Below are 13,786 nucleotides of genomic sequence, written 5' to 3'. Positions count from 1 at the left end.
ATTTTCTGTTAGCATACCTTAACTATATGCATATTTGAATATATCTGGTATGAATAAAAACATGGAAAGAAGTTTGAAATCCTTCGAACATGAAATTGGAAAATAGGATTGCCACATGAAGGAGATTTCAGGCCAATTTTTGTCCAGTATCCCATTCAAAAAAGCACCACAAATTTGCCTTAGAAATTTCACAATAGGTATGACAGAATGTTTCCTTCAGTATCTAATACATTTTTAAATCTTGGTAAGATCACATTGTGGAAAATTAAACACTGTGCAACAGTCACAAATAGAGAAGCTCCTCAGAAATACCTCACTTTCCTTAAAGAATTTTGCATTTGACAAGACCAGAAGCACATCCATATCAATCAAGATTTTGACTGAACGGTAGTATCTCTGCTGTATAAGGCAGAAACACTAAATTCCTATAGGGACAACTGAATATATGCTGGCTGCCATCTCTCATGCAAAAATTTCAGATTAATAATATAAACAGAATTTAACTACAGACTTAACAAAACTTAAACAATGAGTAAGACAACCAAAAAAAGAACTGAGTAACCTTTTCTCTGTACTATTGTGAAAAGAAGTGGAGTATTCTTGGTTTCTCCACTACAGTGGAAAGGAGTTAAAAGGAAATATTCCTATGCTGTAACACATAATGAATATTTTATGTCCTGATCTTCTGTTCTCACAAAAAATAGCTTAAGTGAAAAATTAAAGAAAGGCAGGCAGGTAGTATTAGGTATTTTACATAAAACTCTTTAAATAAAGGCCAGAAAATTCAGTATTGTGACCATACAACAGGAAGGAAAACAGGGGTGCAATGACTAGTCAAGTCAGAATGAAATGGGGAAGCATTAGTGCTTCACCTTACACAAGGTAATTTCATTACCATTCCACTATTTCAAAATAAACCAAAAGACCAACATAACTAGCATTACTCTGCTAAACGTAAGAAAACAAGCTCCCAATTTGCCTGCCTGTTTCTCATTGTTACCTTTCAGGTGATTTAGCCAGGGAGGAAAGGATACAGTGCTGCTTCTCTAGGCTAAGCTTTTTCATACATCAGAGGCTCCTGTCTAGTCGCCTGGGTAGCTGGCAGGCAATCAGGCAGGCAGGCACCGCATAGCCAGCTGGTTGCCCCTGCTGCCAAGATGCTTTCCAAAGAAACTGATAGTAAAATAGATGCATATTCTGAGAACGTTCCAATTGCGGTAAATAAGAAATTTTTGGCTGAGAAATATTCACAAAAAATATCATAACCAGCTATGCCCTTACCCTCAGCCTGTGTTCCACCTTTAGAATCCCCTGATGTTTATATTCATCCTGTGGGCCTTTCTACCCACCTCTCTTCATGATTTTTGTACACTTAAACTCCTTCCCCAAATAGTACCTAAAAGAAGCCCAGTGTGATTGTGCCATCAGACGCTAAATAATCCACCTTACGGTTTAGTAGAAAGCCACACTTCCTGCTTTCCTTTTGGTCACCAAAATCAAGAGAATTCTCTTTCTCAGTTCCTAGAAAATGGTCCATAATTCTGGAATTTATCAGACACAGTCTTCAAAACAGATGAGATACCGCACACACAACCAGAAAAAAAGCTAGCTGTTAGGGCTGCCATTCACTTGGAGCCAGCCCTGCTGTTCTTGGTTATCTGGCCACAGATATTTAAATGTAAAATTTCATTTAACAATGTAAATTATGTTTTGTTGCAATGTACAGTGACACAGTGGCTGTAGGTGTTGTGGAAGATTTCATTTCTTGTTTTACAGTGCATATAGATGAAAAGTGAATACAAACTAAGAAATAACAGCGCTCTTTCACTGCTCCAAAAGTAGCACTCTTACACTGTTCCAAAAGTACTTTTGTACTTAAATGACTGTAAAGTCAAGTCTTTCCCATATACTTGTTAAGGAAAAAAAGTGTAGAAAATAATTTAAAACACATGCCTCTAAAAGTGGTAAAGACTTCATCAATTGGTACTTAGCTTTTAATTATAATTTGTTGAGGACAATGGCCTGAGACCTCCCCGTGTTGGCTTTATGCCTCTGGCATTCGCTTTGATGAATATCTCAGATACTATAGCTGTGGGGACCTCGGTTGGTGTCACTCACTCTTTGTACCCTGCCAACATGAGAGGCTGAGAAAGCCTGCCACTCCCACAGTTCTCTGAAGCATATCCGCTGCCCTGAAGACAAACTTGGACAAAATATCTGAAGTGTTTCTGGAGTAAAACATGTGCGGGAAAAAACACCCGTATAAAACAAAGCAAGGCCCGCCACTGTGAGAATGCGCTCTCACATGATACCGTATTATCCTTCCTGTGCACAGGAACACAGGGAAAGCAAACTGTTTGCTTTCATCTCCCACATTCTCCTCTCCTGCTCCTGAATTCTGTGGTGTTGGCGCTGGACTCAAACTGGTTTGCATTCTGATCTCTGGAGCCGTCTGGGCTGCACAGTTTGTTCTTATAATACCTAATCCTAAACTCTGGTCATTTTAGCTACAGTGCTGACAGAAAAGAACAGAATGATACAATTGTGGAAAGAGAAACCATAGAGGGAATGTCTCCTTTATTCATGTGTCTTCTATCTCTTAATACTTGTGTATGACTTTTTAATTAAAATTTCCCTCAAACACTGTAATTGTGAACAAAATCTGTGCAGTGTCTCTTAAGGCCAAATTTACCTTGTAGCGATTAAGTAGTCTGTAAAGGAAGACATTGATTCTCTCATTTTCGTTTGCTTCTATTAGTGAGAATAAAGGTATTCCTTCTTGCTATTTCTTCACTATTCATGATTGTCTCATATCAAAGTCTAAAGACAGATTAGACTTTATGCCAAATTAAATCCAAACTTGGTATGCTCCTTTTTTTCCCAAATAGAAAATATTGATACAATTATTTATTTTTTTTTAATTCCTAACACTTTTTTTTCCTCCGGGTTTTATTAGCATGGAGAACATTTATCCTATGAGCAAAAATTTGGGAAAGCACAGGTCAATTTTTGTTTTTCAGCTTTTAGGCTTTAACACTTAACTGGCATTCCTTTTCTAAGGGAAATTCAGGAATTACCTTGAATTATATAGGTCAGCAGTTCTCCTGGGTAGCATGTATTTTGACTCCATACAATACAGCACAGGAACGGAAAGCATTACACATGAAAGCAGCTGTGGTTCAAATGTTTCTAGCTTAGTCAGATCTCAGTTCATTAAGTCACATGAAAAGGAAACAGCCTAAGTTCTCCTAATTGCTATACTTGTAATTGTCATGCAGCTGAGCTAAATCTGTAGGTTGCAATTAATGTTCAAACCGGACTTAGAAAAAATAGTTATTTGCCACTTGTTACATCACAGCTCTATTAATTTAATAATCAGACAGATTTTGTGACCAGATATAAAATGAAAAGCAAATATATCATGTGAACCAGGAATCCATTAAGTACAAGCTTTGACCTCTACTGGTAAGGAAGTAAAATAAAACCTGTATTTACACAAATATTAAGAGCTTGGACCAGGAAGTCAGTGGCAATCACATGTTTAACTTGCCCTTTAATGTGTGTGCATTTTAGAACAGATAGTCTCCAATTGATGCTATTATAACTTATCTGCTAATATAATACGGTCAAGCATACACTTTTGTTTACTCTTTACTTGATACATTCTGATCCATTTTCTTTTATGCATTTTGGTTGACTTGGTTTTAAAAAAAAAAAAAAGAAAGAGATACTCACTTTGCCAAAGCTCTTAGACTTCTGAATCATGATAGAACATATTCAAAAAACATGATTTATCTCTTGTTCTGAAATTTGGAAACCTTTTTCCAGTTCTAAAGAAACGACATTATTGGGAGAATGAAACAAAGTTAAGGGTGTAAAAAACATGAAGGGATTAATGAAGGTAGTTTCCATGCATACGGTTTCAAGAACAAAGGACAGTATGGCTATTTTTCCCATGGCCAGAAAGCACTATGTATGGAGAATCATAAGAAGAATGCATTCATAGAAATAATACATTCTCTTGCAGCAAGAATGAACAACTTGCATCACTTTTGCATCTCTCTACTTTTGACTAGCACAAATACATGATGAAACTGCAGTTGCAACGTGCAACTATTATTTACAGCTGCTTGGCCACTTAAGTCCAGTCAGCTATGTTTCTGTCATGTCTCTTTCTGTCAGCTGATCATTTAATGTATTAAGACTTCACTGCATGGAGAGACTGACAGCCATTTTGTGTTTATTTTCATGTAGAATAAAGATGTCAGCACTATGTTTTCTCACAAAGATTTGATGTTTTTGTCCTCATTTTTCACCTTAATGAATGCTACAAATTCAGACCTGAAAGCTCTTTGCTTCTGTGTGCAATTAAATATAATTGAATCTATATGCTATTATCAATCACACTGTTACAGTAAGAACAGTTTTTCTCATGGGGAAAAAACTCACTATTTGAAAATTCTGTGTAATTAAGTGCACATGCACTTTTAATACTCTGAGATTCCTAAGGAATATTAAACATAATAAAGTATGAAGAATCAGTTGGAAAATGAGAACTAAATACTAAATTGCCTTTGTTTGGCAGTTTCACTTTTCAGTTTTTAAACTGAGCATAATATAGCACTGAATTGCTGCGTTGTGCCATGTAGTTACATCTTTAGTATCTCAAGCTTGGATTTTCTCCCTTTGGGTGAGGTGGTGCATGTCTCACTCGCAAATGTACAGGAAAAATATAAAGAAATATTTCACAGAACTTAGGATCCAGACTTAATTTAAGTCCTTTCACTTGTGAGTATGACTACTCCCTTGCGCCCTTTGTTAAAGTAATTGCTAAATTAGTAGCAGGTACTCTCAATGAGTTGTTCTCCACCTTTTTTATTCTAGACTTTCTTTCCTTTCAGGTTCATGTTCCACTACTTTAATTATTGACTTGAAATCTCAAGTTTCTCATTGTTCAGTTTAAGAACAAGCAGAGGGAGGAATAACAAAAACTTGCATGTACTTAGTGTATCTACAGGACAATATAAACAAGATATTCGCCAAATGTGTTTTCTGTCTGAGGTGCAATATGCTGATATTTTCCTAAGTCAGATCATACATTGCTAAACATATCTAAGATCTTGCCCAAATAAGCTAGATGGCTTAACTATTATAACAAGACTCAACGTATTTTCCATCCGCTAATACTTACTGTGTATAAAAATGTATATACATATGCATACTGTATGAATATACACACACATGTATATACATATACACATACATATATATACATATGTATGTACATATACATATTGTACATATATACATACTGTTCTTTTGGCCTTTTTTGGCGAGTCCAGAGAACTGTGCAGCTGTCAGGTTTGCTGACAACCCTATACAGAACTGAAAACTTTGACCAATCAAAGCACTTAGTGTGGCCCAAAGCATGTGAAAAAAAACGCAGGGCCAGGTTTTGTTCCACTGATGTAATTCTGGTATGATGTCAGTAATTCCATTTGAGTTAACATCACAGTTGTTTCAAGGCCTGTGACTGCTGAGCTGTATATAGAATAATTACCTTAGTTTCTCAACAGAGTATCAGCAGACTACTTGCTTGTTGAGAATGTGAGGTATATGAGAACTTGAAATTGCCTGTGGGAAATCTGGCAAGTTGAACTGCTCCTGTGTTTACATATTTTTAATTAAAGAAAACTGATACACCCATGAATGGTGGCAGTTGCTGAAGTCTATGATAAAACTCTCATGTACTTTAAAGGTAATATTCCCCAAGTCTCAAAAGCAGTGGAAAATTCATACCTGAGAAGTACCAGAATGTAAAGACAATTAAAAAAAAAAAAAAGTGGAACTTTAGCTTTTCCTTTATAATTTTTATCTATCTATCTTCCACACATTTCCAGGCAGAACTCAATTTATTTGTGTTTCATTGATCTTACCTGAAAAGCTAGAGCCTATGATGTTTACATACACTCTCACCAGTTACTACAACCCTTTATTATGTGATGGAGTGGTGCCTATGTAAATGTGCAGATTCAAGGAAATGTCATGTATTCCTTGCCCTCACTGAGAAAGCCTACGTTTCTGGTTACTCTGGGGTTTGGCAGCCTCCAGACTTTCAGTAAGAAGCAGACATTGTGATGTCAGATGTTTCACACAGTCGGAAAAGAATGGGAGGACCTTCTTTGTGTTAGCCTTTCTTCTCCTGCAAGAACCGCAAATACAGGTGCAAGGGAGTCTAATTCTCAGAGCATCCTTATTGGCTTCTGCTAGGCTTCATATAGGGAGGTGGGCTTTCCACACAGATTTATTTTGAGGACTGAGTCAAATTCAGTTTCAAACAGCATATTGCATTCCTGCTAATTACTACTGCTATACCTATCTTCTGCTGTATCACATTTATGATCTTGCTTGCGTTCCTTCCAGTAAGGCACTGAAAAACAAGACTACATATCTGCCAGGTATTGGTTCAATCTCTTATTCTTTTACCAAGGTGAGAAAGATGTGTGCAATGGGAGTCTTGTTTAAAGAGTTGGTGTTTTATAAACACCATAAATTTAATAGAAATTATGAGATCAATGCCTCGCACATGATGCATGCCAAGTAGTGAGCATTATGGCAGTCCTCTCTGGCTCTCTGGAACAAGGTAAGCTTGTTCCTCTTATAGAAAAGACTACCAATTTGCTAGAAGAGCATTGCTGATGACTACAGCCTTTTCCCAGAGCTTTCAACAGACTTCTAATACTGAATTCAGACAAGGGAGTCTGCTGAAGATAAGGACCAGGACTGGATTTGAAATTGTATGGGAAGGCAGCATAGATAACAAAGGACATGCATGATATATCCTTGTAATGGACTGCTGAGAAGGTGCTCTGCAGCATTTTTCATTGGCTGTCGTTTCCCATATACTGAAAATGTCATGTCCAGATATACCCTGTTTCTTCCAGCCAAGCAATAAAAAGGCCGTGTCATTGTTTGGAAAGATGTTTATTAGCCTTATATCCTTATATCCAATGAGAGAGAATAGAAAGAATTGTTTGTAGCCAACAGTTGCTATCTGAGAATACTTATGGATTACAGCCTATACTGACAAATGGAGGTAGTTTTTCTGCAGAAAGGAAAACTTCACAAGGGCTGCAAGCTACAAACTGTTATATTAAAATGTTCCTAAGCTGAAGTACATTAGTGTCGAAACACTTCTGCTGGTAACACTTCTGCTGGTTTTTCCAGTACTAATCATATCTTCTGCTATTTTATTATGCTTGCAATGATGACGAATGCTGGTGAGAAAGAGGAAATGGCATTTTCCAGCAGGTTTACAGTGGCTTAGCCTGACTGCATTTTTTTTAAGATCTCTCTCCTCATATCATATTTGGGGTGTGAGCACCGAGAGCAAGCAATGAGAGCAGTGGAGCAGCTGCTGTTAGGAAATGTAGGCTTTTTACTGTTTTCTACAACTTCATGTGGCAATGCTAGAATTCATCAAGGAACTTGGCTTAAGGCAACCTGTATCACGGGATTCTTACCTGGAAAGAACTTTATCTTGGAGCAAACAAGATAAATAATCTTGGCCATTCTCTTGACAAACTATGCTGAGAACATTCATCATTTATATGACCATTCCTATACAATTGCTTTCATTAACACTAAGTCAGATAGAGAAATCACTGGATTGTCGAAGGCACGTTTATTGCCTATACAGCCTGTCCCTGCATGAAAGTTCTTTCCAATTTCACAGATAAAAGCAGCACAACACTTAGGACACTGCTCTCTGTGTTGCTATACTGAGTTGCATCCCTGAAATTATAATGATCAAGATTATTTTTTTAACAATATGTGCAAAATCATACTGTGTATGATGTTCAAGATTTAGCACTTTAATACTGTCTACTTGCTGAATCAAATTTTAAAGAGTAGTTAAATGACCATGATTAAAATTCTTGTCAGCAAGCATCAGTCAACAGGTGTCTCAACAATGACATAAACATGATTCACCACATCAGGATATCCTTGAGTGTTTGAGGCTTTGAAATATTTACAGCGATGTTCTTTAATGGATACAAATATAAGAATAATCAAATGGAAGTTCACTCTGAGTTTTTGATTGCTTATTGTCAGTGAAGTTGCAACCCAACTGTTCTTTTCCTGTTGCCTTTCGAAGTATTCAGCCCATTTTGAAGCATCTGGATTTAGAGCAGTCAGGTTATTGGTTCTGCCAAAGAAAATGTTCACTCATGGCTACTGGCAAGGTGGGAAGGATGAAAAACTCTCATCATTACTAAAGTAATTCAGTACTCCATGGAAACCGGTTTCCAAAATTCCATATGGTACCACGCTTTGTTGATATCCTTACTTTGGGATCATCTGAGAAAGAAACTTCTGAGCAGCTTTAAGAAGTTTGGAGCTATATGGCATCCGCCTGAGAATAGATCAGATAAACGCAACTCATAATGCCCTGGAGTCAAAAATTCAAATATTAGGCTTGTACTTTTTTTTTGATTCCTCAATTTTTACCACGTTTCTACTTCAAATTATGAAAAAATGCTAAAGTTCTCCCCTACCTCTCTGACACTGAAGTTCTATGGATACCAATGTAAAAATAGGCAGAAGCATTAAAAATTAGTAAGAAGTTACTGACATGTGATTCTATCCTTTCTAATATGACAAACCAAGACTTTTGATGATTATCTGTGACATTTTACATATGGCATTGGAGCTGTTCTCAGCCTTGCCCAACTTAGATGGGCCTGAAGCACTGAAAGCCTGCTATCCAATAACATTGATGCTAACTGAACAAAAATATACAGAAACAGATACAGAAGCATTCATCAGTGGAATTAAAAAAAACCCAAACCCAACCCTGTAATTATGGCTGTAGTAGCTTGTTTGTGGTTTGTGTGAAGTAAAATACAGTGCTAAAGAGTATCTCTCTCTCTCCAATGACTAGTTAACTCTTCCATTTGTAAGCCCCATGCTATTGAGTGTTATACTAAATACTGATCATTCATTACAGGCTTACTTACAAGCCAAGAAAATTGATCATGAATGTGCTGTGCTGGCTGCTGTGGTGTATTCAGACTCAAGTCTTGAAAATTACTCTCAAAGTTCCAACAGCAATGTAGGCTCATGCAGGTGTGAAGAGGATGCCTGATTAAGAAAACCATCTGGTGAACTCAAACCATTTCAACCCATAAACTTGTAAGGAAATGCCTTTACAGCAGGCTATCCTGAAAGAAGTTGGGCAATCACCTTATCTATGTTAAAAGCAGCACATTCAGCTACTGTGCAAATTGAAACCGTTAGCCAAAAGTTACGTCTAGCAACTCAGAACTACTGCAGACACACAGAAAGTGATAAAGGACAAAATTACTTCTCAAGATACAGTGAGTCACTTAATTTTTCAGTGTTTCTCTGGAAAATGATCCAAACCCCATGACCTAATATCTCTATCGATTCTAGACTATCCATAGGCTCCTTTTAGGGGGAAAACACCCCAACTTCCTGGTACTGTAGTGTTACTTGAGCTGACTTAGGAATTTAATGTCATTGCAAACATCTGCTGTAACATTCCCCAGCCTTCAGCAGTTGTTTGTGACTCACAGGGTGGTGTATTTGGTAACTGGAGTGCTTTCACCTCTTGGACTCAGGAATTTAACCAAAACCAGCTGCATCTGAGCCTTCAGCATTGAACTGTGGTAAGCGAAGTCAGACTATGCAGAGGCCTTACAGTGGCCTTCTCAATAAAACTGAGTTTTCCTGAAAAACAGACTAAAACAATTACCATTTTAAACGATAAGCCTCTGAATGCTTTTGTTTTTTTTTAAAAAAAAAAAGTAATGGGGGAAAAAATGGGAGAAGACTGTAAAGACAACTCTCCACCCACGGCACCCTCACAGCACAGCCTTTTAACTTGGGGCACATTTTCCCCTCAGCAAACCTCCGTGGCCTCAGCCCCTCTGTGTGGAGTCCCGTGGGGGTTCTCAGGACTCTTACCTCCGGGAAGGCACACCTACTCCTCACCCTGCCCTACAGCGCCATGCCCGCCATGCTGCAGCCTCCCTCACGGCACTTTCAACTCCCCCCCTCCCGCGACTTCCCTCCCCTCCGACTTCCCGCCCTGCGCGCGCCCTGCTGCCCTCAGGGAAGGCCCCGCCTCTCCTTAGGGCTGCACCGTACGCAAGAGGCAGTAGCCACGAGGGAGGGGGAGGCGGTTTTCTCCTCTACCGCTCGGCTGCCCTCTTTTAAGGCAAAATACTATAAAATACACACTAAATTGCAGGCAAGTGGACAAAAATGTGTGCTGTACCTTGTAAAAATGGAGTGGGGAGGTGGGCTGGCATGGCTTGCTGAGTGCTGTGTTTTGTGATTTACCACTTGGGCAATTACCAGAGAGGGCCTGGATGGCAAGTTTTGTTGGGGAATGAGCTGAGGTACTATTAGTGTTAATATCTACCTCCTGTACCTCAGGAGGATTTAAATTTTGTCAGAAGGTAGGGAGCTGCCCGAACATGAGCTTTCTTCACCAGTCAGTGGGGGAAGTTCCTGACTGCTGAGGGGTGAGCTGGGCTTTCCCCTGTCAGCAGGCCAAGGGAGCCATGCTCTGAAACCTCCCTGCAGCCACAGCTCTCTGGTGTATCCCTCAAATGCCTCTTTTGGAGTCAGTGATCACCCTGTGATCCATAATGCCTGTGGTTAGTCTGTTGGAGCTCCCTGAAGCCATCGCTCAGAGAGGGCACTTGCTGTAAGTGATTCAAGGGGCATGCGGTGGGACTGGGTGCACCCTGGCTGGCTGGTTATCACATGCAGCGAAGTGGGAATGGTGTGTAAGCACTGGGCAATATTGAAGTTTTTTTTATACCAAAGTATAAATGTCTGTCAGCGATGCTGGCCTGTGTGAACCTGAGGGAGTTTGCCTGGGTCTGTTTTCTGTCTCAGTGCTGTGTATGTTGCTGCTGCTTGCAGCACTTCTGTTTGTTCTCCTTTACGAGCATGGCAACCTGACTGTTTTTTAACACCAAATTTTGCTACTGTGGTTTTAAAATCTGTTGTGAATAATGAGAATATTGAGATGTGTCAAAAAAAAAAAAAACCCACTTGGTAAACCTGCTGGTAGAAAACAAATTATAACAGCTACCAAAGATTGTGTTCTCTTTACAGCTGTTCATAATTTGAAGGACACAATATCCTTGCATGTGAGTAATAACCTCCCCCAGCCCTGTTTCTCCAGTTCAATTTGAACCTAAAACTTCTTTACGTGTAGCATGCAGTTTTGAAATCTCTGTTGAAGTACATCACAATAATCGAAAAATTAATAAAACACAAAGGTCATTTATGTAGATACAGTGTATCAAACGGAATTCAGTTATGTGATTGATTTAATCTGTTTGATTAGTCAAACTTTAATTTTCCTTAAATTCTTTGCTGTAATTTATTCAAGAGTATGTATGCTCTGCTTTAAAAATCCAGCTACCAGCGAGGTGTCGAAAAGCAGCATCTTTTTGATGTAATTTAAGTCTACCATGCTAAGAAGGTATGTTCAGTACATATGTTCTAGGCCAAGAGCTGGAAATTAAATAATAGGAATTTTTTTTTGGAAAATGTTTTTCATTTTGTAGATCAGTAATAATTTTGTGGGGTTTGGGGGGGTGTTGTTTGCTTGTGTTTTAATTTTTGTTGACTGTAAGTAGTATTGTTTTAAATCTTAGAGTGTCAACAGGCAGTTTGCTATCTCTGGAATCCAGGATTCTGAGTAGGTTAATAATCTCCAGCATCACTTTTATATCAAGGAGTCCAATAAAATTTAAAATGTTTACTCTTAGCTGAGTTTCCAGGACTTTAACTATGCAATCAATAGGTAGAGCATGTTTACCTATTGCTAGCAGTCAGTGAGTCACTATTTAGTATTTGCATTCAGTGATGATGTTAATACCAGATTGTGATATCTCTGCAAGTTCCATACAGTTTTGGGTTTTTTACACTGCTGGTCTAACAGCCAAGTTTGTCTCATCTTGTACCTATGGTATCTAAAGAAATTTTCAGGATATTTATTGAATCCTCTGAAGCAGGGCAGATGTGGAGAAAATGGCTGCTTGACATCTTTCGGCAGTATTTTTCTGGGGCAATTGCTGAACTTATAGGCAACACTTTACTCTGAAAGCTCTCCTATCTGAAATAAGAACTAATTAAAAGGAGTTGGGTTTTTTGGCACTTTTAATAGGTCTTGCCAGTTAATCTTTGGATCCAAGTAAGTTCTCTACTTCCGTTTAAAAATAAATGGGGGGAAGAAAGAATGCTTTTTTTTTTATATATATATATATATATAAAAAACTAATTATCAGGCATTATCTAGTAACTGGTATGAGGTTTGTGAGGATGGAAACTTTGGTTTTTTTCTACACAGCAAAAAGTTTATATTCAGGGTCCATTCTCTGAGCAGGATTAAAAAAAAATCACTTTATTTTTGCTGTGAGAACGATCTTATACTTTCTTCATACAGTGCTATCCAAATAGGTCTTAGTGAATATTCTTAAACTGTGTATCTTTAAATTTTTTTCTGAATTTCAGTTCAGCATGTCTCTTATTCCTTCCTGCTTTCATATTTTTCACTTCTATTTCCTTCCTATTACAAAGGCTATAAAAGTAATGCTAGAAGGTGAATAGAAACATCTAAGAATCACAGAATCATTGTTTGGAAGGGGTCCAACTCCCCTGCTCAGGCAGGGCCACCTAGAGCTGGTTGCCCAGGACGGTGTCCAGATGGCTTCTGAATATGTCCAAGGATGGAAAGCCCACCACTTTTCTGGGCAACCTATTCCAGTGCTCACTCACCTTCATGCTAAAAAAAATGTTACCTTATGTTTAGATGGACCCTCCTCCGTTTCAGTTTGTGCCCATTGCCTCTTGTCCTGTCACTGGGCACCACTGCAAAGAGCCTGGCACCAATCTTCTTAATGCCCTCCTTTCAGCTATTTAGATACATTGATAAGATCTCCCCTCAGCCTTCTCTTCTCTAGGCTAAACAGTCCCGGCTTTCTCAGCCTTTCCTCATACATGAGATACTCCAGTCCCTTAATTATCTTTGTGGTCCGTTGTTGGACTCTCTCCAATATGTCAATATCTCTCTTGTACTGGGGAGCCCAGAACTAGACACAGCACTCCAGGTGTGGCCCCACCAGTGCTGAATAGAGGGCAACCATCACCTCCCTTGCCCTGTTGGCAATACTCCTAATGCTCCCCAGCATATCGTTAGCCTTCTGTGCCGTAATAGTGCATTGTTGGCTCATGTTCAGCTTGGTGTCCACCAGTACCCCCAGGTCTTTTTTGCAAAACTGCTTTCCAGCTGGGCAGCCCCCCCACCTACTGGTGCCTGGGGTTGTTCCTCCCCAGGTGCAGGACTTTGCACTTGCCCTTGGGAACTGCATGAGGTTCCTGTCAGCACACCTCTCCACCCTGTCCAGGTCCCTCTGGATGGCAGCACAACCCTCTGGCATATCAGCCATTCTTCCCAGTTTTGGGTCATCTGCCGCATCATCTAGATCATTAATGAAGATGTTAAACAGTACTGGACCCATGGGATATACTGCTAGTTAGTAACCTCCAACTAGATTTTATGCCAGCTTCATCAGCTTGTCTATGAGGATCTTATGGGAGATAGCATCAAAAGCCTTACTGAACTCTAAGTAGACAATATCCACTGCTCTCCCATCGTCTACCAAGCCAGTAATTTAATCATAGATGGTTACCAAGTTGGTCAAGTGTGACTTGCCACTGGTGAATCTCTGCTGACTGC

Source organism: Gavia stellata, chromosome 17 (assembly GCF_030936135.1).
Source record: "Gavia stellata isolate bGavSte3 chromosome 17, bGavSte3.hap2, whole genome shotgun sequence".
Lineage (NCBI taxonomy): Eukaryota > Metazoa > Chordata > Aves > Gaviiformes > Gaviidae > Gavia > Gavia stellata.
Note: the sequence above shows the minus strand (reverse complement) of the source record.